This window comes from Quercus suber, unplaced genomic scaffold (genome assembly GCF_002906115.3).
Source record: "Quercus suber isolate HL8 unplaced genomic scaffold, Cork oak 2.0 scaffold_99, whole genome shotgun sequence".
NCBI classification, from domain to species: domain Eukaryota; kingdom Viridiplantae; phylum Streptophyta; class Magnoliopsida; order Fagales; family Fagaceae; genus Quercus; species Quercus suber.
Window position 1 is genome coordinate 12,630 of NW_027069564.1, and position 21,826 is coordinate 34,455.

Consider the following 21,826-nt stretch of genomic DNA (forward strand, 5'->3'; position numbering starts at 1 on the left):
GAAAGGAATCTACCTATTTGAAGAAAAAGGACAAAAGGAAAGGCAGTAAAAAAAGGGCTCTAAAAAGTCTCTTTAAAAGTTTTGGGAAAAGGAATAGAAGCCAACCCTATTAGGACCCCCCAAAAGAGGAAGGTTAGCTAGGAACTTTTAAGAGGGAAACCTCAAAAGAAGAATGCAATGAGAAAATAAGGAAATGACCAGCCACCAATATTGCTGACACAACATTGGTTCTGATACCCACGACAGCAAAAGGAGGGAATCAATAGCATACCAAAAAACCCTAGAAAAGTACTATAAAAGAATGATTAAGTCGTCAGCAAACGTCATTCAGCAACTATTAATCAGAGCATAAAGAGCATCAGAGAGACTCACTAAACTTTAGAAAAACAGAGAGATAAGAAAGGCATTGTGAAGGATCCTGTAACAAGTGCTTGAGGATACACTTGGATTCAAGGGAATTCAAATATCACAAGTCTTGGAAGCCTAGAAAAACCTATCCAAGTCTGTGACTTTTGAACTTATTTGAACATCGTGGCATGTCCTAGTGAGAAATAGTGTCCAATGTACCTAAAAAACTTTATATAATGACCTATCGCTTTATTTTCTGAGGACCGCTAACATTCTTACTTGCATTTTTTTAATAATTCTTTTACTGTTCCTCAACCACTTATTTTACAATATATATATGTGTGTGTGTGTGTGTGTGTTTACATGTATGAATGTATATGTCTTGTAGGGCCCATATTTTGTGCACAAATTGGTTTGTAATCAGCCCAATATAGATGCGGTGAACCAAACCCAATCCACCAACCAACAAACATTATTATCTTGGGAGGCCCAAGATCCTTATAATCATTTGGGCCTAGGTACTGTCCAAAATAGGAACCCATCGATAGTAAAAGTTATGTTTCAATTGCATAGTTCTTAATTGTATCATGTATTGCACAAAGCTAACGATTATGCATAAAAGAAAAACCCTAATCATTAAGTTGCTTAGTGGTTTGGAAACAATATAGGGTTTATTCTATTATTCAAAGATTAATGTGTGATAGACCAAGAATGTATTGACTCATTTGGTAACTTAATCAATTAATTTAGTTAAGTGAAATTAATTAGATTCAATTACATGCAATAAGCGTGGTAGCACAAACAAATCACCAACTAAGTTAAATGTAATGAAAAATAAATTTGATACAGGTGATTTGTTTAAGAATGAGGAAAACCATCGAGGCAACCTATAGTTGAACCCTTACCCCAATACCCAATTGGACTTGTAATGTAGTGATAATCTCTCCTTTCAATGCATAGCTCCCAGTACGTGACAAACCAATTGATGCATGGATCCAAGTACGTGACTAACACACCAACTTAAGGAAGATGTTGGCTACAAAGTTCTTTAATTCATCCAACAATGTAGATCAAGAAGGTCCTTGGTTACAAAACTCTTGGCGCAAAGACACAGCAGCTTCTACAAGGAATATGATGAACTAGGGCAAATTCTATCTCCGGTCACAATTTGCATGTACAATCAATTTGCATTGAGTTGTACCATTTTGCATCATCTTTCCCTTAAAATAATCCTTATATATGTCTAGGGCTATGAGAAAAAAAAAAAGACCCTACACAAATACACATGGATATGCGTGAAATCAAATCTAGAAATCTAAATTTCGTAATTCTTCACAGATACAGCTTCTATCTAACTGCTGTCGAACATTAGTATAAACCTCAATGGATATGGATCTGTCGAGCTATATGTCGAGATTTAATGAACAACACTTTTTTACTTAAGTGTATAAAGATAGAAAAGAAACAAAACATAGAGAGATAGGTGAATAACAACATACATCATCAAATATATCTATATATATAAATGAGAAATCAATACAATGTATGTCATAAATAAATGGTCACAAGACCGGTGCACGAGAGGATAATGTTACTAAAAGATAAGGAAAAGAAAAGTACATAAAATCCTTACTACATCCCTAAAAAAATATAGACACTCCCCCTAACAAAAATGTCTTATGCTAACTCTCCCCCTAAATACATGACTACTCTCATCATCCCAAAACTACTCCCTCTTTTTGTCACGAATGACAAAGGGTAAGTCACTGAGAGGTCGTCTCATCATCATTGGAAGAGCTAGCATCCTCATTCTCATCATCATCATCACCATTAGTAGCATCCTCATCCTCAAAAGCCTCTGGAGAAAGAGATGGAGAAGCAACAAAGCCACCAAGGCGAGCTTGTCGTTGTACAATACGACCAACACAGGTGTTCACCTGATACAACTCAATAGTGAGAGTATCAAGGTGAGCATCCATGCATTGAAGCTACGCCATGACCGCTTCAAGAGTCACACCACCCGCCAAAGAAGAAGGAGCGGAGGTGGAAGGAATAATAGAGGCTGGAGGATCCGTCATCTCGATCTGCGGCCACTTCGATCAAAGTCGGGCCTTGCTCTGCCGAATAGAAGCTGTGCTGATGGCACCCATGACAGTATAGAGAGGAGAATCAGGAATAGGGATAAAAAAATGGTGAAAGATTCGTGTGATAGCCGAAGGAAAATTAAGCTTATCACAAGTCGCCATATCCCTATAAACATCTATGATAAAGATAATGAAATGAGAGGGAAAGTCTATAAAAGGTGCTCTAAGAGGGATAACAAAAAATGAGCACAAAGCTCTGTGATGGAGTTATAGTGAGATAATGGAGTAAGAACAAATGTCATAACCATATTAAGGAATCTTGGACTTTTTGCAAAGCCCGAGCATGGGGTATTTTAACACTTACCTTATATGGAGGGTGTCTCACAGAAGTGAGACAAAAACTTGTCTTTGGACATAGTCCTCAGACACTAACAGCCGAGGTAGTCAGGATGCGCTACCCACGAGACGTGTAGTATCTTGAATATAAGATTCGGAGTGACTACGATACGTGTTCCTCGAAGTACCGTAGTAAACTAAGATACAGAGGTATCAATACTGTGCATATTTGAGTAAAACTCTTGTATGAACATGATGGCACACCTCAAGGGTGTCTCACAAAGAGATTCTCATCCCCGAGTGTGAATGACATCGGGTAGAGTAGTGTCAGCAAAATCTGACAGAATCACATGACGCTCCGAATGAACGCCACGATTAGAAAAGTTCTCAGAGAAGTCCTAATGGTCCTTCTCATCATGGAATCAAACCTAAAAAGAGGGAAGATTAGTAGAAGAAGATGAGGACCCGGAATGAAAAGGGTTCCGAGTCGGAGTAGATTTGCACTTGGGTGCCATGCACAATCTATCCGAGAGAGAGAGAGAGAGAGAGAGAGAGATCCCCCAATCAACCGGTGCTTCCTTTGGCTTAGTCTAGCCAATCTCCACAGCTTACCACAACTTCTGAACTAAAGACTGCAAAAAAACTCTCATGCATACTTTCTAGTATGCATAGTTAGTGCCATCAAATAAAGGAGGTATAATTAGAGATTGTCCTCTATCCATGACAAATAGGGGTCAATAGATCACACAACAAAGATTAATCCTAATCAGAGTATGCCTACTTTGATACCACTTGATAGACTAAGAATGTGTTGACCCCTTTGGTAACTTAATCAATTAATTTAGTCAAGTGAAATTAATTAAATTCAATTACATTCAATACGTGTGGTAACACAAACAAATCACCAGCTAAGTTAAATGCAGCGGAAAATAAATTTGACATAGATGACTTGTTTACAAATGGGAAAAACCATTGAGGCAAACCCTCACCGGGTGAATTTAAAGTTACCACTCTTAAGAATTTACTATTATCAAAACAAACGGTTACAAGTAAAAGGAATTCTAGTACCTAATACCAACCTACATTTGAACCCTCACCGCAATACCCAATTGGACTTATAATGTAGTGACAATTTCTCCTTTCAATGCATGACTCTCAATACATGACTAACACACCAACTTGAGGAAGATGTTGGCTGCAAAGTTCTTCAGTTCATCCAACAATGATGATCAAGAAGCTCCTTGTTACAAAACTCTTAGTGCAAAGACACAACAGCTTCTTCAAGGAATATGATGAACTAGAGCAAATTCTGTCTCCGGTCACAATTTGCATGCACAATCAATTTGCATTGAGTTGCATCATTTTGCATCATCTTTGACAGCCCTTAAAATAATCCTTATATATGTCTAGGGTTGTGAGAAAAGAAACCCTATAAAAACACACATGGATATACGTGAAATCAGATCTGAAAATCTGAATTTCATAATTCTCACAAATACAACTTCTATCGAGCTGCGATTAAGCATTGGCATTAAACCTCGATGGATATGGATTTGTTGAAGTATCTGTCGGGATTTAATGAACAACACTTCTTCACTTGTTTCGTAGACAGATTTGTATGGCTTCAATATTAAACTTGAACTCTGGTTCCTTGAAGTACTAAACCCATCCTAGATCTACCTAATTACAAGTAAAGTTCGTTTTATTAAAGAATTAACTAATATACATAATATATGTCTCTAACAATATCCACATATGCTTTAACAATGTGAATGCTCTAACAAGTTTAAAATTTTAAATCCAATCATGTCAAGTTCACTTTCTTTCTTTTTTCTTTTTTCTTTTTTTCTTTGAGAAAAATGCCAAGTTCACTTATATATCAACTCTTAGCCAACTTTTTTTCTTCTAAATACATTACTCTCAGGGGTGGAGTAAAAATTTTTGTTTGGAGGGGTCAAGTTGCGACACTAATATATTATACACACACACACTTTTTTATTTGATAAGTTATATATATACACACACACCCAAAAAAAAAAAAAAAAGCTTAGTATTTTCATTCAAAATTATGTTTGATGGCGATCTTTCATAAAATAAAATTCATTTTGTCCATTTTCATAATGAAATTCTTAGAAGTTTCGTTTTAAATACAAATTATCAAATTTTATACTAAAGTAAGTAAAAATATTTTCAATTGAATTAATGAAATTTTAAAAAACACGAATGATCCAAAACTTGGAGAAATAAATTAATTTCTAAACATATTTGAAGTTATTTTGTTATAACCTATTGTGTGGCAACTAAAGACACATTTCATGTATAGTTTTGTGACAAATTTTTTTAATAAGTCAATAACTTGTTAATCGCCATATAACGGGTTAAAAAGATAAATTCAAACATGTTTGATATCAAATTTTATCAAATATTTAACAAATATAAGAACACATTTTATAATAAAAAATAAAATTATGAAAAATAAAATTATATATTTATAATTATTAGACCAATTAAACTAATTCAAATATTTGAAGGACTAACTCTTATTTTTATAAACTAAATTTTGAAAACATTAAAATGATTATATATATATTTAAAAAAATTTCAAAATCTACACAGTTCCGCCCCAGATTACTCTTTGCCAGCTTGTTTGAATTTATTTGGGCATTTAGTTTGTTGCACGAAGTATTGAGTGCTTCCAAGTGAATGAAGCTAGAGTGTCAGTAATCTAATAGGCTGAGAGCGTAGCAGTCCAGTACGTGAGAGCGACAGGTAAGTTGATGAGTGATATTGTGTCCACTATAAAAGCCTACTGTGTTTCGGTGAGCGAGCAAGGTATTCGGATCCGGTGCAACTGTTAAATGCAATTACACTGTACAATTTACCCAATCGTCTCACAATTTTTATATACTTTTTTATCTTTATTTTTATATTTTTACTTATTTTTATATTTAATGGTTGAGATTTAAAATTTTTTTTTATAACTTTAAATCTCAACCATCCATACCAACTTTTACTCAATCCGCCATATCTAGCTACTTCTGGTGAAAGTACTATCCGTACTTGTGTAAAAACAGCACCCTTGTCATTTCACTTTTCATAATAAGTACGTACGTTTTATTCTGAGTAATATTTAGAAATGCAAAAAATTTCACCATCAACGTGATGGTAAGTTTTTTTTTTCCTTTTTTTTTTTTTTTTTTTTTTTTTTATATTAACGTGATGGTAAGTTATGATTGAATTACAGAATTAGTTCCACGACTTTTGCATTACCCATGAATGATTATACCGTTGTTTAATAATTAAAATTTATTAATGTATATTCTTAAGAAATATATTAATAAATTTTTTTAAAAATTTTTTATAGAAAAATTAAAAATTGGCTAACTTTTTAAATCATTTTTTTAATTTTTCATAATTTTTTTTTGAGAAGGAAATTTTTTCTAAAATTGGTGATTAATAGATGTTTTAAGAATATACATTAACTGAACTCATCGTAACTATCATAAACGGTTGTGAAATGGATGGTGAAATTTTTGTCCATTTACACCAATTGATGTAATGTTCAATATAAAGTCCATGTTTATTAAATCCTCTCTCTCTCTCTCTCTCTCTCTCTCTCTCTCTCTCTCTCTCTCTCTCATAATGGATAAGATAGTAAACTTTGTATTAATATATAACCTTCGAAGTTTGAACTAGTTGTTACTATATTTGCTCTCTTATGCAATGGGAACACCATTTTTTTTTTCTCATAATGAGAGAGATATTTTAACAATTTTTTCTTCTTAAAAGAATTGGATAGCATTTCTCAAATACACTCTACCCACATATATATATATTTTTTTTCTTTAAAATGATTAAATCTTGTTACACATTTACAATCACACACACTCTCTTAAAATTTTATATATATATAAAAATTTATACTAGATAGAAATTCTAATTTAACCTAATTCTACTTTAGATATTTGAACCCCGGCCCTTACCCCTCATAGCCTACAAGCACTTATACTTATAGAATGACCATCGCACAAAAATATGTGGTGGTTTTAAAATTATATTTTCAGTTAACTAAATCTTGTTACACATTTATTGTTACACACTCCCTTAAAATCGTATTTTCAGTTAACGTGTCATTCTATATTCCGTACACAAGTTGTATAACACCATAACTATCACCCCTGCCACTTGGGAATAGAAGTGATTATTACAAAGGGCATGAAGTGTGGGATTCATTCATTCTTTTCTTACCGAACACATTATAATCCTTCTTGCTGCTGCATATAGTTGAAACTTTGTACGTGGATTGGTAACTAGTAAAAATCTCGTGGTTTGTGCCCCAGAAGAAGGACCAAAAAGTACGAGAGGGTCACTCACTCTTCTTCTCAACTCTCTCAACCATCCAATCTTAATCAAAAAACCCATCCGTGATAAATCTTTGACTAGTACCATCCTTTCTTCCTAGATTCGCTTTCACTGTTTCTTAACAATACATAGATTTATTAGTTATTACATTATCCAAATCCTCACCCTCCATCCAACAAGAAATTATAAGTACTCACGGTTAATTATGTTATTTGCTTATTATTTTACTAAAAGATTTTTATCAGTTTAAAATTTTTGAGTTATTTTCTTTTTAAATTATTTTTTTGCCATAAACTAACTTTTTAATTTTAATCAAAACAAAGTTTGAAGAGAAACCCTTCAAATTCTTTATATAGATCTTTATATTAAGTGTGAATTTTGAAAATCTAACAATTAGATTGTATGTTCTTATTATATTCTTCATGCTTACAAAATTTTAAAAAAATCAAAGATCAATTGCTATGTCATTAAAAAAAATGTTAAAATTTCAACTTTTGTGATCTAAAATTCTGTATAAAAAATAAGTTTACTAATAGAATAGTGAAAAACATCTGATTTGAACAAATTTTATATGCATGTTAAGAAAATAAAAAACATGAAATTCAACTGTTAGATTTTTAAAATTCACACCCAAAAAAGAGATATACAAAAAGTTTAAAAAGTTTATCTTCGAACTAATTTAGAGAGAAGCGTTATTATTTTAAATAGTTGAAAGTTTTTTAAGTGAAATGATAGACAAGTAACTAGCTGTGCAATTTATAATTGGACAAAGTTTAGTTATAAAACTGATTGTAGCCTAAAGTTACAACATTACTCAATAAAATAAATGCTACTACGTATTTTAAAAATTTAACCGTTGAATTGCATGTTCTTTACATTCTTAATACATATGTTAAATTTTGTGTCAATAAGATATTATTTACTATATGATCTATAAACTTATGTTTTATACATAATTTTAAACTACAAAATCTTGCAATTTAATAAATTTATTAATTACATAACTATTTGATCTTTACTTTTTTAAAAATTTTACAAGTATGAAAGATATAAAATGAAGATATAATCTAAAGATAAATTTATCAAAATTCAACTCTAATAAAAATATATTGAATAAGATTTTAGTTTAAAGTTATAGTTAATTTTATAACTAAACTTTGTCATTTATAATTCCTCCCATCCAACCTTCTCGTATCCATAATTATACGGTGCTCCGCGATTCACGTTCACATCTTTGACAAGTACTTGATACATTAAAAAACGGTAACTACCGTGAAAGTTTTAATATTGAAAAAGAAAACTCAGTAGTAGGACAATTGAGGTCAGCAGGGATTGTGTACAACCAATTGTGATAGACTGATAGTCTAATAGATCGACACGTTCTAACATGGGGTCCCTGTGGGATTGTTAGTTTTGATTGTGTGGCAACAGTATCCACGTGTCTCGTCTGTCTACTATGTCCTCTATTCTCATTGTAGTCAAAATACTAGGTTTTTGTGGGACCTTTCCCAGGTTACCTGTCAATGACTTATTGGTTGACTCTAAAATCGTCGGCCTGTTATCCGGGTTCTGTTTATGTGTGTAACAAGGGTCTCTAAACAATTTCATTCATAGCGTTTATTGATATATGACCGAAAATTTGATCCAACAAAGTTCAATATTTATGAAATTATATATATATACACACACATCCATTAGAATAATTCAATAGTTATAATAAGAGAATTTGAACCTTTGACCTTTTTATTGAAAATATTAAGAGATACTTATTATACCAGAGAAATTATATAGGCGAAAACTACATTTTCAGGCGATTCTCATTTTGATTTTTAGATTTTTATTTTTATCGCTTTTAGTCCTTATTTAGAAAAATGTTATCCATTTTAGTCATTTTTGTCAATGCCCTAACGGCAGAGTCCTAGTTGCAAACAGAACTATTAAAATAATAATAATAAATTTTATTTTGGCATTAAAAAATATCACATTAGTATCTAAATTTTTTTTTAAAAAAATTATTAATTTTAACTAAATAAAAAAAATTAAAAAACAGAATTAAAAATCAAAAATCATATGAATTGAAATCTAAGTGTGTCTTGAACAAGAATAACAAGAACACAAACCCAGATCTAACACACAAACACATTCTTTTTCGCTTCTGGGTCTTTCTCTTTCATTTATACTCCACACCACCACCCTATCATAACTTACTTAAGTTAACCTCAAAATCAAAACCTTCCATTTCTTTTTCTTAAAAAAAAAAAAAAAAATCACATCAACTAGAAAAGCCCCAAACTTAAAAAAGCTCTCTCTCTCTCTCTCTCTCTCTCAATTTGGACTAACAGGTTTTCAATTTCTTTCACTCTTTTTCTCNCTCCCTTAAAATCGTATTTTCAGTTAACGTGTCATTCTATATTCCGTACACAAGTTGTATAACACCATAACTATCACCCCTGCCACTTGGGAATAGAAGTGATTATTACAAAGGGCATGAAGTGTGGGATTCATTCATTCTTTTCTTACCGAACACATTATAATCCTTCTTGCTGCTGCATATAGTTGAAACTTTGTACGTGGATTGGTAACTAGTAAAAATCTCGTGGTTTGTGCCCCAGAAGAAGGACCAAAAAGTACGAGAGGGTCACTCACTCTTCTTCTCAACTCTCTCAACCATCCAATCTTAATCAAAAAACCCATCCGTGATAAATCTTTGACTAGTACCATCCTTTCTTCCTAGATTCGCTTTCACTGTTTCTTAACAATACATAGATTTATTAGTTATTACATTATCCAAATCCTCACCCTCCATCCAACAAGAAATTATAAGTACTCACGGTTAATTATGTTATTTGCTTATTATTTTACTAAAAGATTTTTATCAGTTTAAAATTTTTGAGTTATTTTCTTTTTAAATTATTTTTTTGCCATAAACTAACTTTTTAATTTTAATCAAAACAAAGTTTGAAGAGAAACCCTTCAAATTCTTTATATAGATCTTTATATTAAGTGTGAATTTTGAAAATCTAACAATTAGATTGTATGTTCTTATTATATTCTTCATGCTTACAAAATTTTAAAAAAATCAAAGATCAATTGCTATGTCATTAAAAAAAATGTTAAAATTTCAACTTTTGTGATCTAAAATTCTGTATAAAAAATAAGTTTACTAATAGAATAGTGAAAAACATCTGATTTGAACAAATTTTATATGCATGTTAAGAAAATAAAAAACATGAAATTCAACTGTTAGATTTTTAAAATTCACACCCAAAAAAGAGATATACAAAAAGTTTAAAAAGTTTATCTTCGAACTAATTTAGAGAGAAGCGTTATTATTTTAAATAGTTGAAAGTTTTTTAAGTGAAATGATAGACAAGTAACTAGCTGTGCAATTTATAATTGGACAAAGTTTAGTTATAAAACTGATTGTAGCCTAAAGTTACAACATTACTCAATAAAATAAATGCTACTACGTATTTTAAAAATTTAACCGTTGAATTGCATGTTCTTTACATTCTTAATACATATGTTAAATTTTGTGTCAATAAGATATTATTTACTATATGATCTATAAACTTATGTTTTATACATAATTTTAAACTACAAAATCTTGCAATTTAATAAATTTATTAATTACATAACTATTTGATCTTTACTTTTTTAAAAATTTTACAAGTATGAAAGATATAAAATGAAGATATAATCTAAAGATAAATTTATCAAAATTCAACTCTAATAAAAATATATTGAATAAGATTTTAGTTTAAAGTTATAGTTAATTTTATAACTAAACTTTGTCATTTATAATTCCTCCCATCCAACCTTCTCGTATCCATAATTATACGGTGCTCCGCGATTCACGTTCACATCTTTGACAAGTACTTGATACATTAAAAAACGGTAACTACCGTGAAAGTTTTAATATTGAAAAAGAAAACTCAGTAGTAGGACAATTGAGGTCAGCAGGGATTGTGTACAACCAATTGTGATAGACTGATAGTCTAATAGATCGACACGTTCTAACATGGGGTCCCTGTGGGATTGTTAGTTTTGATTGTGTGGCAACAGTATCCACGTGTCTCGTCTGTCTACTATGTCCTCTATTCTCATTGTAGTCAAAATACTAGGTTTTTGTGGGACCTTTCCCAGGTTACCTGTCAATGACTTATTGGTTGACTCTAAAATCGTCGGCCTGTTATCCGGGTTCTGTTTATGTGTGTAACAAGGGTCTCTAAACAATTTCATTCATAGCGTTTATTGATATATGACCGAAAATTTGATCCAACAAAGTTCAATATTTATGAAATTATATATATATACACACACATCCATTAGAATAATTCAATAGTTATAATAAGAGAATTTGAACCTTTGACCTTTTTATTGAAAATATTAAGAGATACTTATTATACCAGAGAAATTATATAGGCGAAAACTACATTTTCAGGCGATTCTCATTTTGATTTTTAGATTTTTATTTTTATCGCTTTTAGTCCTTATTTAGAAAAATGTTATCCATTTTAGTCATTTTTGTCAATGCCCTAACGGCAGAGTCCTAGTTGCAAACAGAACTATTAAAATAATAATAATAAATTTTATTTTGGCATTAAAAAATATCACATTAGTATCTAAATTTTTTTTTAAAAAAATTATTAATTTTAACTAAATAAAAAAAATTAAAAAACAGAATTAAAAATCAAAAATCATATGAATTGAAATCTAAGTGTGTCTTGAACAAGAATAACAAGAACACAAACCCAGATCTAACACACAAACACATTCTTTTTCGCTTCTGGGTCTTTCTCTTTCATTTATACTCCACACCACCACCCTATCATAACTTACTTAAGTTAACCTCAAAATCAAAACCTTCCATTTCTTTTTCTTAAAAAAAAAAAAAAAAATCACATCAACTAGAAAAGCCCCAAACTTAAAAAAGCTCTCTCTCTCTCTCTCTCTCTCTCAATTTGGACTAACAGGTTTTCAATTTCTTTCACTCTTTTTCTCTCTGTGTGTAAATCGGACATATCTAAGCAAAAAAGTGTCCTTCTCAGCAAAATTTTCCAAACCTCAGGGGGGTTTTGAAGGAACTTGCAATCGCCACTCCGATCTCTCTCTCGGCGCGAGAGATCGCCACGTGGATCAAAGCCTTCAAGCAATGCACCACCGTGTACTTTCCCGGTGAGACAACCCTAGCCGATTGAGTCTTCTTCGCCGATTTTCCTTCCCTCTCCGCCAACCTCTTCAGCAACCTCACTCGCGAGATTCTCATCCACCTTCTCAAATCGTCAAGAGCATTGCCATGACCAAACGCTTTGCTGAGAAATTGTTCAAGTTCCTCAACTCTTCAGCAACCTCACACATGCCAGTACTTGCTCTCTCCCTCAATCTCTAGTCTCTACTTTTCTTGGACTCACCCACTCAATCTCCCTTCTTCGATCTGTGATGGTGTGAGGTTTTGGGTTGTTTGATGGTTAATATATCTGAGCTATGGTTGAAATTGGTTTTAGGGTTTGGTTGTGATGGATCTAGGGAAGAAGAACAAGAAAAGGAATGGAGATTTTGGGTGTGGCCTGTTGTTGAGTCTGAGAAAATGGGGGCTTTGGCATTTATGAATTTGTATTTGAGCTAAATTTTTTGGGGTTTTTTTTTTTTGTGTTTGTTTCCTAAGAAAATATAGGTTTATGGGTTTGTTGGAGATTGGTTTGTTTGCTGGGTTTATGGGTTTGATTTGCTGGAGAATCTGGTGTTGTATGGCTGATTAGTTATTCAATTATGGACTTTGTGAAAATCATGTGGATTAGTGATTTGCTGGAGAATTCGGTGTTGAATGGTTGTTTGTTGGTTTTTATTTTTATTTTATGTGATTGTGTTCTTAAATCTGGGTTTGTATTCTTATTCAAGACACACTTAGATCTCAATTCATGTGATTTTTGGTTTTAAATTTTTTTAAAATTTTTTTTATTTAGTTAAAAATAATAATTTTTTTTTAAAATTTAGAAGCTAACATGGTATTTTTTAATGCCAAAATAAAATTTTTTATTATTATTTTAATAGTTCCATTTGCCACCTAGGACTTTGCTATTAGTGTAACGACCCCATCCCAACTGTGTAGATATTATCCGCTTTGGATCCCATACCCCTCACGGTTTTGTTCTTCCCCAGGTTGCGCTAGAGAAAAGACCTCTACACATTGAAGGGAGGTCATTCCTCATAAACACATTCCCATGTGCTTCCCTAGGCGATGTGGGATTCCATAGAATGCAAGACCCCCCTTATTGGGTCACTACAATCCATCTCCCTTACGAGTACACGCGTTCTCGCGTGTGGGACCCATACCCCACCCTAACTGTGTAGATATTGTCTGCTTTAGGACCCATACCCCTCACGATTTTGTTCTTCCCCAAGTTGCGCTGGGAAAAAGACCTCTACACATTGAATGAAGGTCATTCCTTATAAACACATTCCCATGTACTCCCCTAGGCGATGTGGGATTCCATGGAATGCAAGACCCCCCTTTTTGGGTCACTACAATCCACCCCTCTTACGAGCACACGCATCCTCGCATGTAGGAACCACACTTCTGGTTCGGGCATGGCTCTGATACCATCTGTAACAACCCCACCCCAACTGTGTAAATATTGTTCGCTTTAGGTCCCATACCCCTCACGGTTTTGTTCTTCCCAATGTTGTGCTAGGGAAAAGGCCTCTACACATTGAACGGAGGTCATTCCTTATAAACACATTCTCATGTGCTTCCCTAGGCTATGTGGGATTCCATAGAATACAAGACCCTCCTTTTTGGGTCACTACAATCCACCCCCCTTACGAGCACACGCGTCATCACGTGTGGGACTCACACTTTTGGCTAGGGCATGATTCTAATACCATCTGTAACGACCCCACTCCAACTGTGTAGATATTGTCCGCTTTGAGACCCATACCCCTCACAGTTTTGTTCTTCCCCATGTTGCGCTGGGGAAAAGGCCTCTACACATTGAAGAGAGGTCATTCTTTATAAACACATTCTCATGTGCTTCCTTAGGCGATGTGGAATTTCATGGAATGCAAGACCCCCCTTTTTAGGTCACTACAATTAGGGCACTAGCAGAAATGACTAAAATGGATGGCGTTTTTCTAAATAGAGACTAAAAGTGGTAAAAATAAAATCTAGGGATCAAAGTGAGAATCGCCTGAAAATGTAAGGACAAAAATGTGGTTTTCACCAATTACATTTTATCATCATAAACTATACCTCTAATTATACTTTGCATCTTAAACTTTCAGAAGCACGATTATCACCATAAATTATAAATCATGTTATACTTTACACCCCGCCGTCAATTCTGTCGTTATCTTGGATGACATCTAGTAAAAAAACTCAATTTCCCCTCTTCTCAATTCCTTAAATAAAATAAAAAATTATACTTTATCACCCTAAACTATATTCTCAATTATACTTTGTACCCTAAAATTTAGTTTTCTATTCAAAATAACAGCATAATTAACGGCGTGGTGCAAAGTGAATACAGGTTATAGTTTAAGGTGCTAATTGTGCATTTTAAAAATTTATGGTGCAATGTGTAATTTGGGGTATAGTTTATAGTGGTAAAATGTAATTACCCTTAAACTACTAGACTCTTGACAATAATATTTTATTTGTGTACATAAAAAAAAAAAAAAAAAGAAGATATGATAATGAATATAATTAATGTCCACATTAATAAGAGAAAAAAATAAATTTCTTAATCATTTTTATTTATTTATTTTAAAGCTAAATATTAATATATAAAATGAATGTATTAGTTAAGAGTTCTGTAACTCAATGGTATTGTTTGGTTTCCTTTATGAAAAGACTTAAGGTTCGAATCCCCTATTACCACTTACGGTAACAATTGAATAAAAAATTGTTTTAATTATCTTAAACTTGTAACTAGGGATGTGTAGTCAACCTGCCAAAATTAACCTGATCCAAGGGGTTGGTGGGTTAGGTTAGATTGTGAGTTTTTTTATTTTTATTTTTAACAGTGGGTCGAGTTGGATTTAGGTCATAAGATTCACAAATCCGCCTAATCCAACTCAATATACCTATATTTAATATATATATATATATATATATCTAAATTTTAAAAATATATATTTATAAATATATTATACAAATTTTATTTACTTTTTTACCCCTCTTCTTAAATAAAACTCAAACAAAATTTAAAAAATATATATTTATAAATATATTATACAAATTTTATTTACTTTTTTACCCCTCTTCTTAAATAAAACTCAAACCCTAAATTTTTCTTATATAGTTTGTGCTGATTTGGTGTTATACTTAGAATTATTTTGTTATAAATTTGCTTTTATTTGTGGTGGGGTTGTTCTAATACTCAATTTAATAGTAATAATAATAATAATAATAGTAATTAAAAAACTATACTCCCAATTACACTTTGTACCCTAAAATTTAGTTTTCTATTCAAAATAATGGTAGAATTAACAGCGAGGTGTAAAGTGAACACAGGTTATAGTTTAAGGTGCTAACTGTGCATTCTGAAAGTTTATAGTGTAATGTGTAATTTGGGGTATAGTTTATAGTGGTAAAGTGTAATTTCCCCTAAACTACTAGACTCTTGACAATAATATTTTATTTGTATACACCAAAAAAAAAAAAAAAATTGATATGATAATGAATATAATTAATGTCCACATTAATAAGAGAATAAATAAATTTCTTAATTATTTTTTTATTTAAAAGCTAAATATTAATATATAAAATGAATGTATCATCAGTCAAGAGTTCTGTAACTCAATAGTATTGTTTGGTTTCCTTTATGAAAAGACTTAGGGTGCGAATCCCCCATTACCAATTACTATAACAATTGAATAAAAAATTATTTTAATTATTTTAAACTTGTAAATAGGGATGTGTAGTCAATCTGTCAAAATCAACTCGATCTAAGGGGTTGGTGGGTTAGGTTGGATTGTGAGGGCCTTTTTTTTTTTTTTACAATGGGTTGAGTTGGGTTCAGGTCATAAGATTCATAAATCCGCCTAAATTTAATATATATTTAAATTTAAAAAATATATATTTATAAATATATTGTACAAATTTTATTTACTTTTTTAGCCATCTTCTTAAATAAAACTCAAACCCTAAATTTTCCTCATATAGTTTGTGTTTATTTGGTGTTATACTCAAAATTATTTGGTTATAAATTTGATCTTGTTTGTAGTGGGGTTGTTCTAATACTCAATTTAATAGTAATAATAGTAATTAAAAAAATTTTCTAACCCATGGGTCCAACTCAATCTAACATGATCCACGTGCGTTGGGTTAAAGCCTTGTGATGGGTTAGATTAGGTGAGATTGTGTGGGTTTGGTTGAAAAAAACCCCCTCAACCTAACTCATACACACCTCTATTTGTAACAATATTCCAACACTAGGTTGACAAATATGAATTATTTTTCTTGATATTTTCACAGTTTTTTTTTTTTTTTTGGTAATTTCAATGGAATAGTTGTATTATTTTAAAATAGTTTTTAGGATTTTGATACCATTAGAGCACTCATAGTAAAGGTGTTAAAATTGCTAAAAGCTATTTTAACACCTCAAATCATAAAAACATACCTACAGCAAAGTTGCTATAACCCAAATATTTTACCGTTCAGCTACAATGAGCTGTTATCAATAACATATCACTGTAGCATGAAGTTAAACATAAAAACTCATTTTTTATTCATTAACAATCAATTTTTTCCTTAAGTCACTTCTCTCTTCTCTTTCTCCCGTGCCTTTATTTATTCTTGGTGGTTCGGCAGGGGTTTTGTCTGATTTAGTGGGTGAGATCACGAGGCATGATGGAATTGTGAGGGCCTTTTTTTTTTTTTTACAATGGGTTGAGTTGGGTTCAGGTCATAAGATTCATAAATCCGCCTAAATTTAATATATATTTAAATTTAAAAAATATATATTTATAAATATATTGTACAAATTTTATTTACTTTTTTAGCCATCTTCTTAAATAAAACTCAAACCCTAAATTTTCCTCATATAGTTTGTGTTTATTTGGTGTTATACTCAAAATTATTTGGTTATAAATTTGATCTTGTTTGTAGTGGGGTTGTTCTAATACTCAATTTAATAGTAATAATAGTAATTAAAAAAATTTTCTAACCCATGGGTCCAACTCAATCTAACATGATCCACGTGCGTTGGGTTAAAGCCTTGTGATGGGTTAGATTAGGTGAGATTGTGTGGGTTTGGTTGAAAAAAACCCCCTCAACCTAACTCATACACACCTCTATTTGTAACAATATTCCAACACTAGGTTGACAAATATGAATTATTTTTCTTGATATTTTCACAGTTTTTTTTTTTTTTTTGGTAATTTCAATGGAATAGTTGTATTATTTTAAAATAGTTTTTAGGATTTTGATACCATTAGAGCACTCATAGTAAAGGTGTTAAAATTGCTAAAAGCTATTTTAACACCTCAAATCATAAAAACATACCTACAGCAAAGTTGCTATAACCCAAATATTTTACCGTTCAGCTACAATGAGCTGTTATCAATAACATATCACTGTAGCATGAAGTTAAACATAAAAACTCATTTTTTATTCATTAACAATCAATTTTTTCCTTAAGTCACTTCTCTCTTCTCTTTCTCCCGTGCCTTTATTTATTCTTGGTGGTTCGGCAGGGGTTTTGTCTGATTTAGTGGGTGAGATCACGAGGCATGATGGTGATGTGGGTCTGATTTGGTAGGTCTCTGTGGCTTAATTTGTTGGATCTCGTCGACGGAGGGGTGGGAGATGAGGCAAAGTGTCAGCAGCTTTGGAGAGTGAGGACTTGGTGAGGTGGCGAGGCTCGGGGTGGCAAGGCTTAAGGTTCCACTCCATAATCGAATGTAATTTTCATATTTGAGGTTTGAGTTTTTTTGGTATTGATATTTGGGTTTTTGGTATTTTGTAGAGAATATTTTTTATGGGTATTGATAATCAAATGTGATATTATGATTTTTTGATATTAGGGAATTTGATGTGATTTTGATGGGCCATAGTTGGTATTGATGATAATTGAATGTGATTTCTGTTGTAGCTAGCTGTGGTGGTCTATTTTAATGGGTTTTGTTGTGGGTTGTTGATGACGGGGGTTTTGTTTTGGGTTTTTTGTTTTTGCGGTTGGTTGTGGCTGCCATGGTGGTGGGTAATAGCTGTGCTTGCTCATTTTAGCAAGTAGTGAGGCAGTGGATTGTGGTTGTGGGTCGTGGGTCATGGTAAGTGTGTGGCTGAGATTTGGTGGTGGATCAGATTGGTGGTGGTTGAGATTTTGTGCTAGTGGTGGAAGAGGAACGTGGATGGGTTTTATGATTTGGAAGAGGAAGGCCGAAGGTTGTGGCTGGGTCTGTTGTTTTGTTTTGTTTTTTGTTTTTTGTATTTTTTTGTCCTATGGTGGGTTGTGGTTGCCATAGTGGTGGTTGTGGTTGGTGGAGCGGTGGTGGGGGTTTTGATTTACAGAGGTTGTAGGTGCCGGTGATGGTTGTTTTGGGTGGATTGTGTTGGTTGTATATTGAATTGAATATATTATTTTATTTTGTTGTTTATATTATTTTAATATGTTAAATGCTAAAATAAAACTTTTAATGTTTGGTGTATTGTAAATTGAGTTGTTAAAATAAATAAAGTAACTTTTTAAGTTATTAAAAGCTATATTTTTTACATACTTTACTGTGAATGCTCTTACATGTATATCATGATTTCTATCACTGTCCTTGTCCCTGTCTCTTTGTTTTTTATTTTTCCTGTTTTGAGCATAACTCCTGTCTCTTCTAAGTTCTAACTAAAAGAAAAGAAAGAATATACTATCATTGTCTAAAATGAGTCTATGATAGTGCGTTTTATTTTTTTAAAACAGTATAAGATAGTGCTTTTTATATTTATTTAGAGAGACTACTTAATATTATAATATTTAATGTTATTATCATTAGTTACTTGTACACTGTAATTTTAAAAACGTTTTACAGAAACTATATATAATCCATACCCCCAACATTGTCTTACTCTCAAGATGGAAAGTTTGAACTAATAAGAACATTGTCCAAAGATTTCACTGACATATATGATGTATGAACTATGAAGGTGCATATATGTATAGTCAAATTCAATTCCTCTTGCATTGTTCCAAAGGCCAAGGAAAAGCACACTTCTAAGCACTCTCAAGGCCAATTTTGAATTTAGCCCCCACACCAAGGAATCGCTAAATAATAAACCAGACTAGGCTCATTTGTCTGCCACATTACTTTTACATGAAAAAAAACCATAACATGATGCACTCACACTGAGGAACACTATGGTCCTTAATCTGGACAAAATTGAACCATATATAAACACAAAAAAAAACACTCGGGGAATAAAGAAAATTTATAATAAAAACCCAGATTATATGGTGCATTATGATTGCTCATATGGGAGGAGACACGAGTGTGTTGTTAGACACTTTTGACTAGAAAGTAGTAGTAGCTAAACCACAAAAGGCTCAAAAACTAAAAACTTTCAAATCGCATCAACGTGTGCACTTTTTATAGTTTTTTTTTTTTTGTTTACATTAATAATAAAACCCCACTGATCTCAAAGTGTGTCTTTCTCTCGTCAAAGTCCAAAGTCCTAAGAAAGACATGCTAATCTTTTTTTCCATAAAACCCGGGTGACCCTTTAACACTAGTAGAAGAAAAAAGTGCGTGCCTGCTGTTTTGGAGAATGTGCAAAATTCCCGTCTGACCAAACGCGTCAAAGAAATCACTCTCTGAGTTAAGACTTAAGACTTAAGAGAGGGAGGCCCCCTGCCTCCTCTCTAATATCTTTCGGCTAAAATATGGTTTTTGAGATTCACAAATTCGCTAATTATTATTGTATACGTCAAGTTATATCAACGTGATAATAACATGATATGTTAAGTAATTCTGTGGCCAGATTTTAGGTTAACAAGACTTTAGTCTTGAGTTCGAGTCCTCTGATTTCGTTAGTTAGCGCGTTGGTGTTTATCTTTCTTGCCATCCTCCCCTCTTATACTTTTTATTTAAAAAGAAAAAAAAACCACATTGGGTTATATACTGTACACATTCCAACTAAAATCTGTTTTGAAAACACAATTTCAATAATAATTGTGAAATTTTATTTTGAAAACATAATTTCACAAATATAACTAAAATTGTATCATCGAAATTTGAAAATACAATAAGCAACTATCACTACTTCTTTGTTCATTATGATATTGATATTACATAAATTGTAATCATTATTGTCACTTCAATTTATAAATTTTGTAGTAAAATTGATGATAATTTTAATATTTTACACATTTTAAATAATGATATTAATGAACAAAAAATTTCCTTTTTTTTAAAAAGTTATTATGATGATAAGTTATGATTAGTACAACGTCAATTTTATATGAATGTACTACAAATTTATTTTTATAATGCACCACTCAAAACTCAAATTCTCAGTTGTGATGAAAAAAACTTGTTTGAAAAATTTTGTGCCACTTAATTGAATACTTTTAGCCACTCTAAAAACAAGACCTTCATTGTGAGGAAATCTAAATGAGAACTGTACTCCATTGGAACTAGCTAACTCCTTTTTAGATGAGACTTGACCAACCTTTTCTTTCTTCATATGGTAGTGCAAAACAAAAACCTTCCACACAAAGGAAGGCATATATCATACAACAGTAATTCATTGCCCTGTTAGTCTCAAAGTGGACAATCTTTTTCCGGGTCTTCTGTGAGCTTTGTATATCTATTTAAGCTCCTTTCGGTGTAACGAAAAAAAATTGAAAAGCAAAGTTTTTTCTGATGATTTTATGAAGTACAATGTGGGGTTGTTTTTCTTTTTCCTATTGTTTTCTACATGTTTTCATTACACATGGTACCATTATGATACAAACAAACAGTACCAAACAGAGCGCATCCTTTTTAATCTTATCTATGATTTTTAGTGGAGTAGTCAAGGGTCATAGATTCTAAAAGTCCAACACATTCTTAAAAGAAATGTAAATTTAAACTAACATTTTATAATCCTTGTAATCTCTCTCTCTCATTTTTGGTTATATAGTTTGATTATAAATTTCCTCATTATTTTAGTTTCATAAGGACCATTGCATAATTAGAAAAGACCACAATAATAAGCAGTGCCTAAGAATTGAAGATTTGGGAGATGCTAAAAACAAGAAAAAGAGGTTCAACTGTTAGATTATGATTAGATTAAATGCTATTCCCAATGCCATTTGGGCATGTGCAGGTCAATCAAAGGGAATGAAATCATACTTTTCTTGTTGGAACTGCTAATAAATTGGATCAGTGTCCCACTTATATCTTTTGTTTGGGCAGTTTAATCCACCTTGCTTTACAAGTGTTCTTTAAGCTTTTGATTGCCCTTTTGACTATAGCCTTTTGTGATTACTTTTGGGGATAAGAGACAGTGACCCTTTTCTCTCTATAATCAAATTTGGTGAATTTAATTGAACTTTCTAGAAAAGAGATTTTGTGCAGAGCTTGCAAGTATAAAATGTCACGACAATTGGTCCTTTTTTCTCTTTGCAACAATTAGTCCTTTTCTCCAAATTTACCAGCCAGGTCTTGTTTTTTACATAAAGTACAATGTCACACTTTTATGCCCTCAGTTGAAAACTTAATAATAT